We start from the raw sequence: 15976 nt of genomic DNA on the forward strand, positions 1-15976 counted from the left end.
GTCCAGCAATCTCTTCCCTGGCCTCCCAGAGAATCCTAGGGTGAATCCCATCAGGCCCCGGGGACTTATCTATTTTCAGCCTGTCCAGTGTTGCCAACACCTCTTCCCTACGTACCTCAATGCCATCTATTCTAATAGCCTGGGTCTCAGCATTCTCCTCCACAACATTATCTTTTTCCTGAGTGAATACTGACGAAAAATATTCATTTAGTATCTCGCCTATCTCTTCAGACTCCACACACAACTTCCCATCCCTGTCCTTGACTGGTCCTACTCTTACCCTAGTCATTCGCTTATTCCTGACATACCTATAGAAAGCTTTTGGGTTTTCCTTGATCCTACCTGCCAAATACTTCTCATGTCCCCTCCTTGCTCGTCTTAGCTCTCTCTTTAGATCCTTCCTCGCTACCTTGTAACTATCCAACGCCCCAACTGAAACTTCACACCTCATCTTCACATAGGCCTCCTTCTTCCTCTTAACAAGAGATTCCACTTCTTTGGTAAACCACGGTTCCCTCGCTCTAAGCCTTCCTCCCTGCCTGACCGGTACATACTTATCAAGAACACGCAGTAGCTGATCCTTGAACAAGCTCCACTTATCTAGTGTGCCAACACTTGCAGTCTACTTCTCCAACCAATCCCCCCCAAGTCACGTCTAATGGCATCATAATTGCCCTTCCTCCAGCTATAACTCTTGCCCTGCGGTGTATACTTATCCCTTTCCATCACTAGCGTAAACGTCACCGAATTGTGGTCACTGTCCCCAAAGTGCTCTCCTACCTCCAAATCCAACACCTGGCCAGGTTCATTACCCAAAACCAAATCCAACGTGGCCTCGCCTCTTGTTGGCCTGTCAACATATTGTGTCAGGAAACCCTCCTGCACACACTGTACAAAAAACGACCCATCTAATGTACTCGAACTATATCTTTTCCAGTCAATATTTGGAAAGTTAAAGTCTCCCATAATAACTACCCTGTTACTTTCGTTCTTATCCAGGATCATCCTCGCCATCCTTTCCTCTACATCCCTAGAACTATTTGGAGGCCTATAGAAAACTCCCAACAGGGTGACCTCTCCTTTCCTGTTTCTAACCTCAGCCCATACTACCTCGGAAGATGAGTCCCCATCTAGCATCCTCTCCGCCACCGTAATACTGCTCTTGACTAGCAGCGCCACCCCCCTCTTTTGCCTCCTTCTCTGAGCTTACTAAAACACCTAAACCCCGGAACCTGCAACATCCATTCCTGTCCCTGCTCTATCCATGTCTCCGAAATGGCCACAACAGCGAAGTCCCAGGTACCAACCCATGCTGCCAGTTCCCCTACCTTATTTCGTATACTCCTGGCATTGAAGTAGACACACTTCAAACCACCTACCTGCACACTGGCTCCCTCCTGCGACGTCAAATCTGTGCTCCTGACCTCTATACTCTCATTCTCCTGTACCCTAAAACTACAATCCAGGTTCTCATGCCCCTGCTGCATTAGTTTAAACCCCCCCCAGAGAGCACTAACAAATCTCCCCACCAGGAAATTTGTGCCCCTCAGGTTCAGATGTAGACGATCCTGTCTGTAGAGGTTCCACCTTCCCCAGAAAGAGCCCCAGTTATCCAGAAATCTGAATCCCTCCCGCCTGCACCATCCCTGTAGCCACGTGTTTAATTGCTCTCCCTCCCTATTCCTCATCTCATTATCACGTAGCACGGGCAACAACCCAGAGATAACAACTCTGTTTGTTCTAGTTCTGAGCTTCCATCCTAGCTCCCTGAAAGCCTGCCTGACGTCCTTGTCCCCTTTCCTACCTATGTCGTTAGTGCCAATGTGGACCACGACTTGGGGCTGCTCCCCCTCCCCTTCAGGACCCGGAAAACACGATCCGAGACATCACGTACCCTTGCACCTGGGAGGCAACATACCAAACGTGAGTCTCTCACGCTCCCACAAAATCTCCTATCTGTGCCCCTGACTATCGAGTCCCCAATTACTAATGCTCTGCTCCTCTCCCCCCTTCCCTTCTGAGCAACAGGGACAGACTCCGTGCCAGAGGCCCGTACCCCATCCCCCCCCCACAAGTATCCAAAGCGGTATACTTGTTTCTCAGGGGAACGACTGCAGGGGATCCCTGCACTGACTGCTTCTTCCCAGTCCCTCTTACAGTTACCCATCTATCTCCAATCTTTGGTGTAACTAATTCCCTGAAGCTGCTATCTATGACCCCCTCTGCCTCCCGAATGATCCGAAGTTCTTCCAACTCCAGCTCCAGTTCCCTAACTCGGTCTTGGAGGAGCTGGAGATGGCTGCACTTCCTGCAGGTAAAATCAGCAGGGACACTAACGGCATCCCTCACCTCAAACATCCTGCAGGAGGAACATTGCACTCCCTTCCCTGCCATCCCTCTAACTTTCAACCAAGATCTGGCTAACAACTAAATTTTTTTTAAAAATAATAATAATCATACAATATGGTACTTACCTCACACCAATGGGTTTTATTATTAGGTTAGAGGAGGAGGGCGGGTGGGAGACACTACACGTGTAGTGTCTCGGGTTTCCTCTCCACCAGAATTTATTGGTGAGGGACTTCCCAGAAGTCCGTGGGTCGAACTTCCTGTTCCCGCCTTAAAAAATATAAAATTAACAAACAATACAACAGCAGCAAAGAGGAACAGAAACGGGACCAGGTAAGTGTTTACTTCAATACTCACCCAGCAGCAGCCTCCGCACTCCGCTCCCGCTGAAACTCCAAGAGATGCTCCTGTAAGGTAAGTTACTTTAAACTTCAATACTCACCCAGCAGCAGCCTCCGCACTCCGCTCCCGCTGAAACTCCAAGTGATTGCCCCTGCAAGGTAAGTTATTTTAAACCTAAATACTCACCTACCGGCAGCCCCTGCACGCCGCTTCCCAGAAGTCCGCGGGTCGAACTCCCTGTTCCCGCCTGAAAAAATATAAAATTAAAAAACAATACAACAGCAGCAAAGAGGAACAGAAACGGGACCAGGTAAGTGTTTACTTCAATACTCACCCAGCAGCAGCCTCCGCACTCCGCTCCCGCTGAAACTCCAAGAGATGCTCCTGTAAGGTAAGTTAATTTAAACGTCAATACTCACCCAGCAGCAGCCTCCGCACTCCGCTCCCGCTGAAACTCCAAGATGGGCAGAAGAGTGGCAAATGGAATTTAACCATGAAAAGTGTGAGGTAGTGCATTTTGGGAGGACTAACAAGGAAAGGGTATATACAATGAATAGTCGGACCCGAGGAAATACAGCAGATCAAAGGGACCTTGCTTTGCAGGTTCACAGACCTCCGAAGACAGCAGGACAAGAAGATAAGGTGGTTAAGAAGGCCAATGGGATTCTTGCCTTTATTATCCGAGGCATTGAATATAAGAGCAGGGAGGTTATGCTGGAGCTGCATAAAACACTGGTTAGGCCACAGCTGGAGTACTGGGTGCAGTTCTGGTCACCACATGATAGAAAGGAAGTGATTGCACTGGAGAGGGTGCAGGGGAGATTCACCAGGAAATTGTCTGGGCTCGATCTTTTCAGCTATGAAGACAGACTGGATAGGCTGAGGTTGTTTTCCCAAGGGCAGAGAAGACTGAAGGGGAACGTGATTGAGGTGTATAAAATTATAGGATGGACAGGAAGGCACTGTTCCCCTTGGCGGAGGGGTCAGTAACCAGGGGGCATAGATTTAAGCTAATGGGAAGGAGGTTCAGATGCGATAGAATGGAATAGAATCCCTACAGTGCAGAAGGAGGCCATTCGGGCCATCGAGTCTGCATCGGCCCTTGGACAGAGCACCCCACTTTAAATGGCAGGATAAACGTTTTTCATCCAGAGGGTGGTTGTGACTCACTGCCTGAAAGGATGGTAGAGGCGGACACGCTCAAAACTTATCAGTATTTAGATGAACACTTAAAATACCATTGCAAAGAAGGCTACAGACCAAATGTTGGAAAATGCAATTCGATTAGTTAGATGCTTGATGGTCGACGTGGATACGATTGGCCTCTTTCTGTGCTGTAAAACTCTCTGTGATTCTAAGTTCCACTTTGAAAGGTTTGGAGCAAGTCTGCACCCACCTTAGCTTCGTAATATATTTCCCAATTTTGACTTTTACTAATTGCATCATTGTTCCGCCGTCTTGCACAATGACTGTTGTCTAACTGTTGACCTCCATTGAAATACTGTGTCCAATTCTGAGCACCAGATTTTAGGACGGATGTGACAGCTTTGGAGAGGATGTGGAGATTGCCGAGGACAGCTCCGGGGATGAGAGGCTTCAGTTACATGGGACAGTTTGAGAAGCTGGGACTGTTCTCAAGAGAGAAGAGAAGATTGAGAGGAGATTTGACAGAGGTGCTCAAAATCAAGAGGGGCCTGGACAGACTAGATGGAGAGAAACTGGCGTAAGTGTCCAGAACTCAAGGATACTGAGGTAAGCTGGAAAGAACCAGAGACAACATTTCATACAGGGTGACTGGTTAGGATTTGGAATGCACTGCACGGAAGTGGAAGCAGATTCAACTGTGGCTTCAAGGGATTTTGGTAACTTAAGAGAAAAAACATTGCAGGCCCATGGGGGAAGGGCAGGAGAATGGCATAGTGGCACAGTGGTTAGCACTGTTGCCTCAAATTGGCCCGGGCTCAATTCCGGCCCTGGGGTGACTGTATGTGTGGAGCTTGCATGTTCTCTCTGTGTCTGTGTAGATTTCCTCTGGGTGCTCAGGTTTCCTCTCACAGTCCAAAGATCTGCCGGTTACGTGGATTGACCATGCCAAATTGCCCCTGATCACCCAAAGATGTGCAGGTGAGGTAAGGGTACAGGGATAGGGCGGGGGAGTGGGCCTAAGTCGGGTACTCTTTCAGAGGGTTGATGCAGATTTGAATGGCCCCCTTCTGCTCTGTACGGACTCTATGAACTAGCTGAGATCCTCTCAGTGAACCAGTATGGGCATAACAGGCTGAATGGTCTCCTTCTGAGCTACAACCATTCTACAAAATGTTTCCGCAGGTTAACCCTTTCATTCCATTTTGACTTGTATTTACCTTTATTTGATTCAAGTTTCTTTAACTTAGGGCTCTTACACTGATGACCAAACTTTCAGTTTTTCAAAACTACTTCCTGAGTTTGGGTTTTGCCCCTTGTATTATCCGGCACAGGACATTTGGAGTGGGAATGCTTGTCTTCCCTATGTTCCTTGCGGAGTACAAGCTCCCCTGCTCGGGGCAAGGTATCTCAATTACCCAGTGTATATAAGGTCGACCAGTAAGGCACCACCAAAGCTGGAACCCGGTTGGGGTCTACTGGGTAGAGTATATATTGTTTGTGTAAATGAAACTTGGTTCTTATTTTACTCAATGTGGACTCTCTGTGTCCTTATTAAACTGGCGATGAGGAATAAGCCAGTTTGCTGTCCACGTGCTCAGCTGAGCCACTTCCCCGATTTTCTGGACCCAGGTTTGGATATCTTTGATTCACCGTGCCTCTGTTGGGCGGTTGGATACATTTGACGCCGGTGTTGAAGACTGGAACCAGTACGCTGAAGTTATTTCTTCCGAGCCAACAATATCACGGAAAACGAATGCCAGATGGTCATACTGTGGACCGCATGCCTTGGGGATGATTCGGAGTCTCAAGTACCCGGCGATGCCGGATACGCAAATATTTGACCAACCCGTGACACTCATTGGCCAACACTTTAACCCAATCCTGTTGATAATCGTTCAAAGATATCAGCTTAATAGGGCAGAGAGATCCACCGGTGAGTCTGTCACTGAGTTTGTGTCTCTGCTACGGAAGATAGGCAAGTTTTGTCCAATATGCTCCGCGCATGCTTGGTCTATGCTACCAATAATACGGAAACTCAGAAAAAGCTTTTGGGCAAAGTCGTCCCAACTTCTCAGCAGGCGCTACAGATCTCCATATCCCAAGAAAGCGCTGAACGCGGCATCCAAGAGATACAAGGGACAGAGGTTTTGGGGTTTCATCCTATTCGTGGCATCCCCGCGGCTGGGTCCGAACACCGCTGCGACTCTGGTCTCTGGGCGAAGAGCCAGCCGCCGACACAATTGCAACATCTCCGGACTCGGCTGACAGCGATTCCAGCCTGTGTGTGATGTGTGAACGCTGGTCTAGGCGTACCTGTAGGCCGCAGGAGGGCCAACACCCCAGGTGCCCCAGTCGAAGTAACCATCCATCCCGTGGCCGGGACTTGCATCTGGATGACCCAAAAGAGGCAGCGGATGAGGCTGAGGTGCAGCTGAACTGTTCGGATACAAGAGAATGGTCATATGCTCCAAATGAGCTGGATACGGGAGCGACGTTTCTGTAGTGGCGCAGAGCACTTTCGGTCTTATCAAACAAGGAGTGCACACTCTGTCTTTGGCTGACACGGCAGCTCGTTTGGCCACTTATACAGGGGAACGACTGAATATCGTGGGGTCCACCCTCACTCCAGTGATATAAGAGGGCCAATCAGTCCGCCTTCCCCTCATTGTTGTGCAAGAAAACGGCCCGAGCCTGTTGGGCCATGATTTTTAAAATTCTTTTCAATATTTTATTAAGGCATTTATATAAACAACAAACACACCAATAAGAGCAAAAGCAAACTTATGCAGCATAATAAATAACCAACAACCCCTCCCGCTCTTCCCCTCCTCCAGTCCAGCCTTCCCCATTTTAACCCCCTTATCCTCCCCCACCTCCCTCCTCCCTCTGCTGACCCCTCAATCCTCCTTAAAGAAGTCGATGAACAGCTTCCACATCCGGGCAAACTCATCAACCAACCCTCTCAAGACAAACTTAATCTTTCCCAATTTCAGGAATTCTGCCAGGTCGCTCACCCACACCCCCGCTTTCGGCGGCTCCGAGTCCCTGCACCCAAGCAAAATCCGTCTCCAGGCTATCAGGGAGGCAAAGGCCAAGACATCGGCCTCTCTCTCCCCCTGGACTCCCGGGTCATCCGACACCCAAAATATCACTACCTCTGGGCTCGGAAGCACCTTTACCCCCAACACCTCAGACATTACGTCCGCAAGTCCCTGCCAGAACCCTTTCAATTTCAGACATCCCCAAAACATGTGGACATGGTTCGCAGGCCTCCCCGCGCACCACCCACACCTATCCTCTACTCCCTCAAAGAACCTACTCATCCTAACCATTATCATATGCATCCTGTGACTTTGAACTGAATAAGGCTGAGCCTTGCACACGCCGAGGACACATTCACACTCCACAGGGCCTCGTCCCACATCCCAGCTTCCACCTCTCCCCCTAGCTCCTCCCCCCATTTCAACTTAACATCTCCGATTAGGGCCATCAGCTCCTTATAAACCTTGGACACCTTCCCTTCCCCTCCCTTGTCAATACCTTATCCTGCAGCCCCGAGGTTGACAACCCGGGAAAGACACCACTTGCCTCCTCACAAAGTCCCGGACCTGTAAGTATCTAAACCCATTCCCTCTGGGCATCTCATATTCCTCTTCCAGGTCCTCCAAGCTCGTGAAGCTTCCCCCTCCAAACAGGCCCTCAAATCGCTCGATCCCCGCCTGCTACCACCCCCAAAACCTCACGTCCAGCCGTCCCGTGCAAACCAGTGGTTGTCACAAATCGTGCCCACACTGAGGCGTCCTCTAATTTCAGGTGCTGCCTCCACTTCCCCTATACTCTCAAGGCCAACACCACCACTGGGCTCATAGAGTACCTGGCCGGCAAGAATGGCAGGGAACGGCAAGAAGGCGCCTCCACCTGCCACACCAACCCCTTCCCCACTAATCACAGCGATGACAGCCGCCCAAGTAATAATTCATTATATTAGAACATAAGAACATAAGAACATAAGAACTAGGATCAGGAGTAGGCCATCTGGCCCCTCGAGCCTGCTCCACCATTCAATGAGATCATGGCTGATCTTTTGTGGACTCAGCTCCACTTTCCAGCCCGAACACCATAACCCTTAATCCCCTTATTCTTCAAAAAACTCTGTCTTTATCTTAAAAACATTTAATGAAGGAGCCTCTACTGCTTCACTGGGCAAGGAATTCCATAGATTCACAACCCTTTGGGTGAAGAAGTTCCTCCTAAACTCAGTCCTAAATCTACTTCCCCTTATTTTGAGGTTATGCCCCCTAGTTCTGCTTTCACCCGTCAGTGGAAACAACCTGCCCGCATCTATCCTACCTATTCCCTTCATAATCTTATATGTTTCTATAAGATCCCCCCTCATCCTTCTAAATTCCAACGAGTACAGTCCCAGTCTACTCAACCTCTCCTCGTAATCCAACCCCTTCAGCTCTGGGATTAACCTAGTGAATCTCCTCTGCACACCCTCCAGTGTCAGTATGTCCTTTCTCAAGTAAGGAGACCAAAACTGAACACAACACTCCAGGTGTGGCCTCACTAACACCTTATACAATTGCAGCATAACCTCCCTAGTCTTAAACTCCATCCCTCTAGCAATGAAGGACAAAATTCCATTTGCCTTCTTAATCACCTGTTGCACCTGCAACTTTTTGCGACTCATGCACTAGCACACCCAGGTCTCTCTGCACAGCAGCATGTTTTAATATTTTATCATTAAAATAATAATCCCTTTTGCTGTTATTCCTACCAAAATGGATAACCTCACATTTATCAACATTGTATTCCATCTGCCAGACCCTAGCCCATTCACGTAGCCTATCCAAATCCCTCTGCAGACTTCCAGTATCCTCTGCACTTTTTGCTTTACCACTCATCTTAGTGTCGTCTGCAAACTTGGACACATTGCCCTTGGTCCCCAACTCCAAATCATCTATGTAAATTGTGAACAGTTGTGGGCCCAACACTGATCCCTGAGGGACACCACTAGCTACTGATTGCCAACCAGAGAAACACCCATTAATCCCCACTCTTTGCTTTCTATTAATTAACCAATCCTCTATCCATGCTACTACTTTCCCCTTAATGCCATGCATCTTTATCTTATGCAGCAACCTTTTGTGTGGCACCTTGTCAAAGGTTTTCTGGAAATCCAGATATACCACATCCATTGGCTCCCCGTTATCTACCGCACTGTTAATGTCCTCAAAAAACTCCACTAAATTAGTTAGGCACGACCTGCCTTTTATGAACCCATGCTGCATCTGCCCAATGGGACAATTTCCATCCAGATGCCTCGCTATTTCTTTCTTGATGATAGATTCCAGCATCTTCCCTACTACCGAAGTTAAGCTCACTGGCCTATAATTACCTGCTTTCTGCCTACCTCCTTTTTTAAACAGTGGTGTCACGTTTGCTAATTTCTAATCCACCGGGACCACCCCAGAGTCTAGTGAATTTTGGTAAATTATCACTAGTGCATTTGCAATTTCCCTAGCCATCTCTTTTAGCACTCTAGGATGCATTCCATCAGGTCCAGGAGACTTGTCTACCTTTAGCCCCATTAGCTTGCCCATCACTACCTCCTTGGTGATAACAATCCTCTCAAGGTCCTCACCTGAATTGCCTCATTTCCATCAGTCACTGGCATGTTATTTGTGTCTTCCACTGTGAAGACCGACATAAAAACCTGTTCAGTTCCTCTGCCATTTCCTCATCTCCCATTATTAAATCTCCCTTCTCATTCTCTAAAGGACCAATATTTACCTTAGCCACTCTTTTTTGTTTTATGTATTTGAAGAAACTTTTACTACCTGTTTTTATATTCTGAGCAAGTTTACTCTCATAATTTATCTTACTCTTCTTTATAGCTTTTTTAGTATCTTTCTGTTGCCCCCTAAAGATTTCCCAGTCTTCTAGTCTCCCACTGATCTTTGCTACTTTGTATGTTTTTTCCTTCAATTTGATACTCTCCCTTATTTCCTTAGATATCCACGGTCGATTTTCCTTCTTTTTACCGTTTCCTTTTTGTTGGTATAAACCTTTGCTGAGCCCTGTAAAAAATCACTTGGAAGGTTCTCCACTGTTCCTCAACTGTTTCACCATAAAGTCCTTGCTCCCAGTCTACCTTAGCTAGCTCTTCTCTCATCCCATTGTAATCTCCTTTGTTTAAGCACAAAACATTAGTGCTTGATTTTACCTTCTCACCCTCCATCTGTATTTTAAATTCCACCATATTGTGATCACTCCTTCCGAGAGGATCCCTAACTATGAGATCCTGAATCAATCCTGATCATTACACAGGACCAGATCTAGGACCGTTTGTTCCCTCGTAGGCTCCATTACATACTGTTCTAGGAAACTATCACGGATACATTCTGTAAACTCCTCCTCAAGGCTGCCTTGACCGACCTGGTTAAACCAATCGACATGTAGATTAAAATCCCCCATGATAACTGCTGTACCATTTCTACATGCATCAGTTATTTCTTTGTTTATTGCCTGCCCCACCATAATGTTACTATTTGGTGGCCTATAGATTACTCCTATCAGTGTCTTTTTCACCTTACTATTCCTGATTTCCACCCAAATGGATTCAACCTTATCCTCCATAGCACCGATGTCATCCCTTACTGTTGCCCGGATGTCATCCTTAAATAACAGAGCTACACCACCTCCCTTACCAGCCACTCTGTCCTTCCAAATAGTTTGATACCCTTGGATATTTAACTCCCAGTCGTGACCATCCTTTAACCATGTTTCAGTAATGGCCACTAAATCATAGTCATTCACGATGATTTGCACCATCAATTCATTTACCTTATTCCGAATACTACGAGCATTCAGGTAAAGTACACTTATGTTGGCTTTTTTACCTCTGTTCTGAATCTTAACACCTCGATCAGTAACCTCTCCTAAGTTATATTTCCTCTTAACCTTTCTCCTAATTTTCCTTGCCGTCGAACCCTTCATGTAGCAACCTGCCGCGTCGCTGACCATTAATGTTTTCACTTCCCGTTTTATTCCTTTTAGTATTCCTGGTCCTATTCACTGAGCTCCCTTCAGTCACTGGACCTTGTACTGTCGCCCTTTTTAATTTTTGACTATAGTTTTTCTGGAGTCTCGATTGCGTCCGCAGAACCACGTGTCTATTCTCCTTACAATTGAGTCCCCTATCACTATAGCCCTGCCATTCTTCTTCCTGCCCAGCTGCGCATCAGAGCTAGCCACGGTGCCATGAACCTGGCTGCTGCTGCCTTCCCCTGGTGAGCCATCTCCCTCAACAGTATCCAAAGCGGTATATCTGTTTTGCAGGGAGATGACCGCAGAGGATACCTGCACTGCCTTCCTACTCTTGCTCAGTCTTTTGATCACCCATTTTCTATCTCCCTCAGTACCTTTCACCTGCGGTGTGACCAACTCGCTAAACGTGCTATCCACGACGTCCTCAGCATCGCGGATGCTCCAACGTGAATCCATTCCCAGCTCCAGAGCCGTCAAGCGGTCTAACAGGAGCTGCAACTGGACACACGTCTTGCACGTGAAGGAGCCAGGGACAGTGGACGTGTCCCTGAGCTCCCACATCGCACACGAGGAGCATGACACGGGTCTGAGATCTCCTGCCATGTCTATGAATATTGATATTCATCAATACCAACCCACAGACATCTCGCCCCGTTCCAAAAACACCTTCTTGACCCGTGGGGTCTTCCCCGCCCACACAAAATCCAAAATGAACACGTTGACCTTTTTAAACAAATGACTTTGGGACGAAGATCGGGAGGTTCTGAAATACAAACAAGAGCCTTGGCAGCACCATCATCTTCACTGTCTGCACCCGTCCCACCAACTACAATGGAAACACATCCCACCCCTTAAAATCCCCCTGCACCTGCTCCAACAACCGAGCGAAATTCAATTTGTGCAACTGCGCCCAACTATGTAGGTACTGTGCACATTCCCAGAGGTTTGGTCGCTGGAACAAAATCCAGGAACTCCCGCCCTAAAAGATCTGTGGGTGTACCTACACCTCAGGGACTGCAGCGTTTCAATAGGCAGCTCACCATCACCTTCTGAAGGGCAACTAGGGATGGGCAATAAATGCTGGCCTAGTCAGCGAAGCCCACATCCTGCAAAAATGAAATTTTAAAAGATTAGCATGGCAAGGGCGAGTGAATCACTCCTGGATGCCACTCTTAGCCCCACCACAGACCAGGAGCGATTCTACTCCGGGGGTGGGGGGGGGAGAACAGAGGTCCTGGTTCAACGGCCTTGCCGAACCCGACTTTGTCTCGAGTCGAGGCTGCTGAATCTCATGAGAAGTCAGCATTGAGACTTGCAACACTCGAAACATCTTGCGCCACTCTATGGAACCTTGCGGTGCATTGTGAGCTTGATCTCGCTCTCACTGGGTGACATCCAAGTACGCATATTTAAATGATCCATTCAGCCTCAATTCAATGCCTGTTATGGGCCGTTATGGGCCAGGGTTTAGAAAATTCCAAAGTATATCATGGAGTTCACCTGATCTACTACTGTTTATTGATTTTGGTTATGATGAGCACAGGGGCTTACCTTTCAGGTGTTATTCAACAGAGGCCTTCAGCACTTTTAATCAAAAACAAGCTTTATTCTACAAATTTAGTTAACATTTTTCTAAACACACACAGTAAGTATTTTTATCAATGACAGATATAAATACCCCACACAGCTACAGTAGTCTATGTATAATCCTGAATAAATTCCCCCCTTTAACTGTTCCAATTTAATAACAAGATCCCATAAATCTGTACCCCCTTTTCAAAGGTGTGGCCCAGCACACAGCACTCGAGATCTGGTATGGATGCTCTTGTTTCTCTTCCAAAACAGCAGGTTTGAATTCCTTCCAGAAAGCAATTATTTATTTTAAGTAATCTGGGAATTAAATTGAAGATAGAGACACAGGCTCTTTCTGAGCACAGCAGCCAAATGTTCAAATGAAAGCGAAAACCCAGAGCCACAAGCAAGCCTCAAACCAAAGGAAAGTAAAACCAACTCCCAAAGCTACAGCCCAGCTCCACCCACACAATGACATCACTGAAGCCATGTGTTGAGACAAAACCATTTCTTAAAGGGGCACTCCCATGACAGCCCTTTGGTACTAGTTCACAAAGACATGCACCAGTCGTAATGGCACTTCGGGGGGTCTTGCTGGGGGGTTAAGACCCCAGATGGTCGGACATTTGGCAGAGTGGCTCCCTGGCAGTCCCACTGGCACTTTGGCCCTGCCAGCCTGGCACCCTGATAGTACTAACCTGGCTCAGCCAGGTAGCCCAGGTGGTACTTCCGGGCTGGCAGGGTCACTGCCAGGGTGCCAGGATGTCAGTGCCAATGTGCCAGTTTGCCCATGCCAGGGGCCGGGCCGGGGGGGGGGGGTGCCTTGCCCATAAGAGGTGGCATGGGGCGGGGTCAATGACCCCAGAAGAGATAAGTTGGGTGAAGTGGGGGCGGGGGGCGGTTCCTGAAGCAACGGTGGGGGATCAGGGGTGGGGTCAAAAGATCTAGGTTGCCTTTAAAAATGGCACCCCGATCCATGAGCAATCCATGACTGGGAGTTCCTCGCCAAGGCCAAAAAAACAGGAATGTGCCGTTGAATGTGTGGGGCCTTGCAGTGTGGAAATTGGCTGCTGAATTTGTTCCATTAAAACAAGATCTATACTTCAAATGTACTTCATTGACTGTCAAGTCACATCGTGAAAAGTAGTATATTCACACACACACACACACACATTTCTGTAGGTCTGACTGAAAAGTAAACTCAACATTACAAATGCAGGTCTGTCACTGATAAAACAAATGACAATTTGACTGAAGTTGCAGTTAGGCAGTGACTCAGTCTGAAGCATGGAGTGTTCAATATAAAGACTTTTGTCTGAAATTTCCCCAATTTCCTTCTCTGTGCAAATCTTTCCCGCTGTCAGTAAATTCAAATAAGATGTAAGCAGGCTCCGAGTGATCAGAATAAGTATCAAATGATCATAATTGATGGGAATATATTCTCTTCATTGTCCTGAAATCTGAATGCAGCAATTAGCATTTTAATTTAAATTTTTGTCAGTCTCCTCTGTTACAGATCCTGGCTCACAGCAAATGTCAGATGCAACAGATGGCAGAGAATAGTGTGCCTGGGCCTCACAAAAGGGTAACTCTTGAATTGCCAGTGGAATTAGAATATCATCGTGCAAAACTGAGTCTCACTTCAGAATTCAGCATCTGAAATTAGGATCTTCAATGAGGCTGAACTGCATGAAAATTTATTTTAAAATGAGATATTCTCTTATTGATCGTAATTATGACAAAAAATTCTGCCTGGCATCATCTTACAGACATAGTTATTTTCATTTTCATATTTTGTTTTATAATGCTTCACCTGAGGAAGGAGCTGTGCTCCGCAAGCTAGTGATTCGAAACAAACCTGCTGGACTTTAACCTGGTGTTGTAAGACTTCTTACTGTGCCCACCCCAGTCCAACACTGGCATCTCCACATCATTATGATCATGGCTTGGACTCAACTACTTCCTGTGGCAATGAGTTCCACAGGCTCACCACTCGCTGGGTGAAGAAATGTCTCCTCATGTCTGTCCCACTGAGCTAAACCAGCCCTTGGGTCTACCCTGTATCCACAGGCTGTGACCCATGGGCAAGGAGACCTCCTGCTCATTACCACATACCGCGCGCCCCCCCCCCCCTCTCAATTGATGAATCAGTACTCATACATGTTGAACACCATTCGGAGGAAGATTTGAGGATGGCAAGGGAACAGAATAAACTCTGGGACATCAATGTCCATCACCACAGACCAAGCTGGCTAGGCTATCAAGGACATAGCTGCCAAACTGGGACTGCGACAGGTGGTGAGGTAACCAACAAGATGGAAAACATACTTTACCTCATCCTCACCAATTTGCCTGCTGCAGATGCATCTGCCCATAACAGTATCGGTAGGAGTGACCATCACACAGCCCTTGTGGAGACAAATCCCTGTCTTCACATTGAGGATACCCTTCATCGTGTTGTGTGGCACTACTACTCTGCTAAGTGGAATAGACTTCGAACAGATCTAGAAACTCAAGACTGGGGATCCATGAGGAGCTGTGGACCATAAGCAGCAGCAGAATTGTGTTCAACCACAATCTGTAACTGACTGGCCTGCATATCCCCCACTCTACCATTACCACCAAGCCAGGGGATCAACACTGGTTCAATGAAGTGTGCAGGAGGGCTTGCCAGGAGCAACACCAGGCATACCAAAAATGAGGTGAAGCTACAATTTAGCACTACTTACATAGCAAACAACATAAACAGCAAGTGATAGACAGAGCTAAGCGATTCCACAAACAATGGGTCAGATCGAAGCTCTATAGGTTGCCACATTGAACTGTGAGTGGTGGTGGACAATTAAACAACTCAATGGAAGAGGAGGCTCCACAAATATCACTATTCTCAATGATGGAGGAGCCCAACACATCAGTGCAAATCTTTCAGCCAAAAGTGCTGATCCATCTCGGTCTTCTCCGGAGGTCCCCAGCATCACAGGCGTCAGTCTTCAGCCAATTCGATTCATTCCACATGATATCAAGAACCAGCTGACGGTTTTGAAAGCTGCAAAGGCTGTCGACCCTGACAATAATCCGGCAATAATACTGACGCCTTGTCCTCCAGAACCAGCCCTGCCCGTAACCAAGCTGCTCCAGTACAGCTACAACACTGGCAGCTACCTAGCAACGTGGAAATTGCCCAAGTGTATCCTGTTCAAAAAACAGGAAAAATCTAACCTGGCCAATTACTCCCCCATCAGCCTACTTGTGACCCTCAGCAAGCTGATGGAAGGAGTCATCAACAGTGCTATCAAGCTGCACTTACTTAGCGATGACCTGCTCGCTGATACTGACTCTGGGTCTCCAGGGTCACTCAGCTTCTGAGCTCATAAGTGCCTTGGTTCAAACATGGAAAAACATGTCATCAGACAATCTGGGAATATGACATTTGGTCCCCATATCAAAATCATTGACTGTGGATAGCTGTGGTCAGCCGTTTGTGTCAAGTCCAACAAGAAAGGACGCACTATTA

The sequence above is a fragment of the Scyliorhinus torazame genome, chromosome 3, assembly GCF_047496885.1.
Source record: "Scyliorhinus torazame isolate Kashiwa2021f chromosome 3, sScyTor2.1, whole genome shotgun sequence".
Lineage (NCBI taxonomy): Eukaryota > Metazoa > Chordata > Chondrichthyes > Carcharhiniformes > Scyliorhinidae > Scyliorhinus > Scyliorhinus torazame.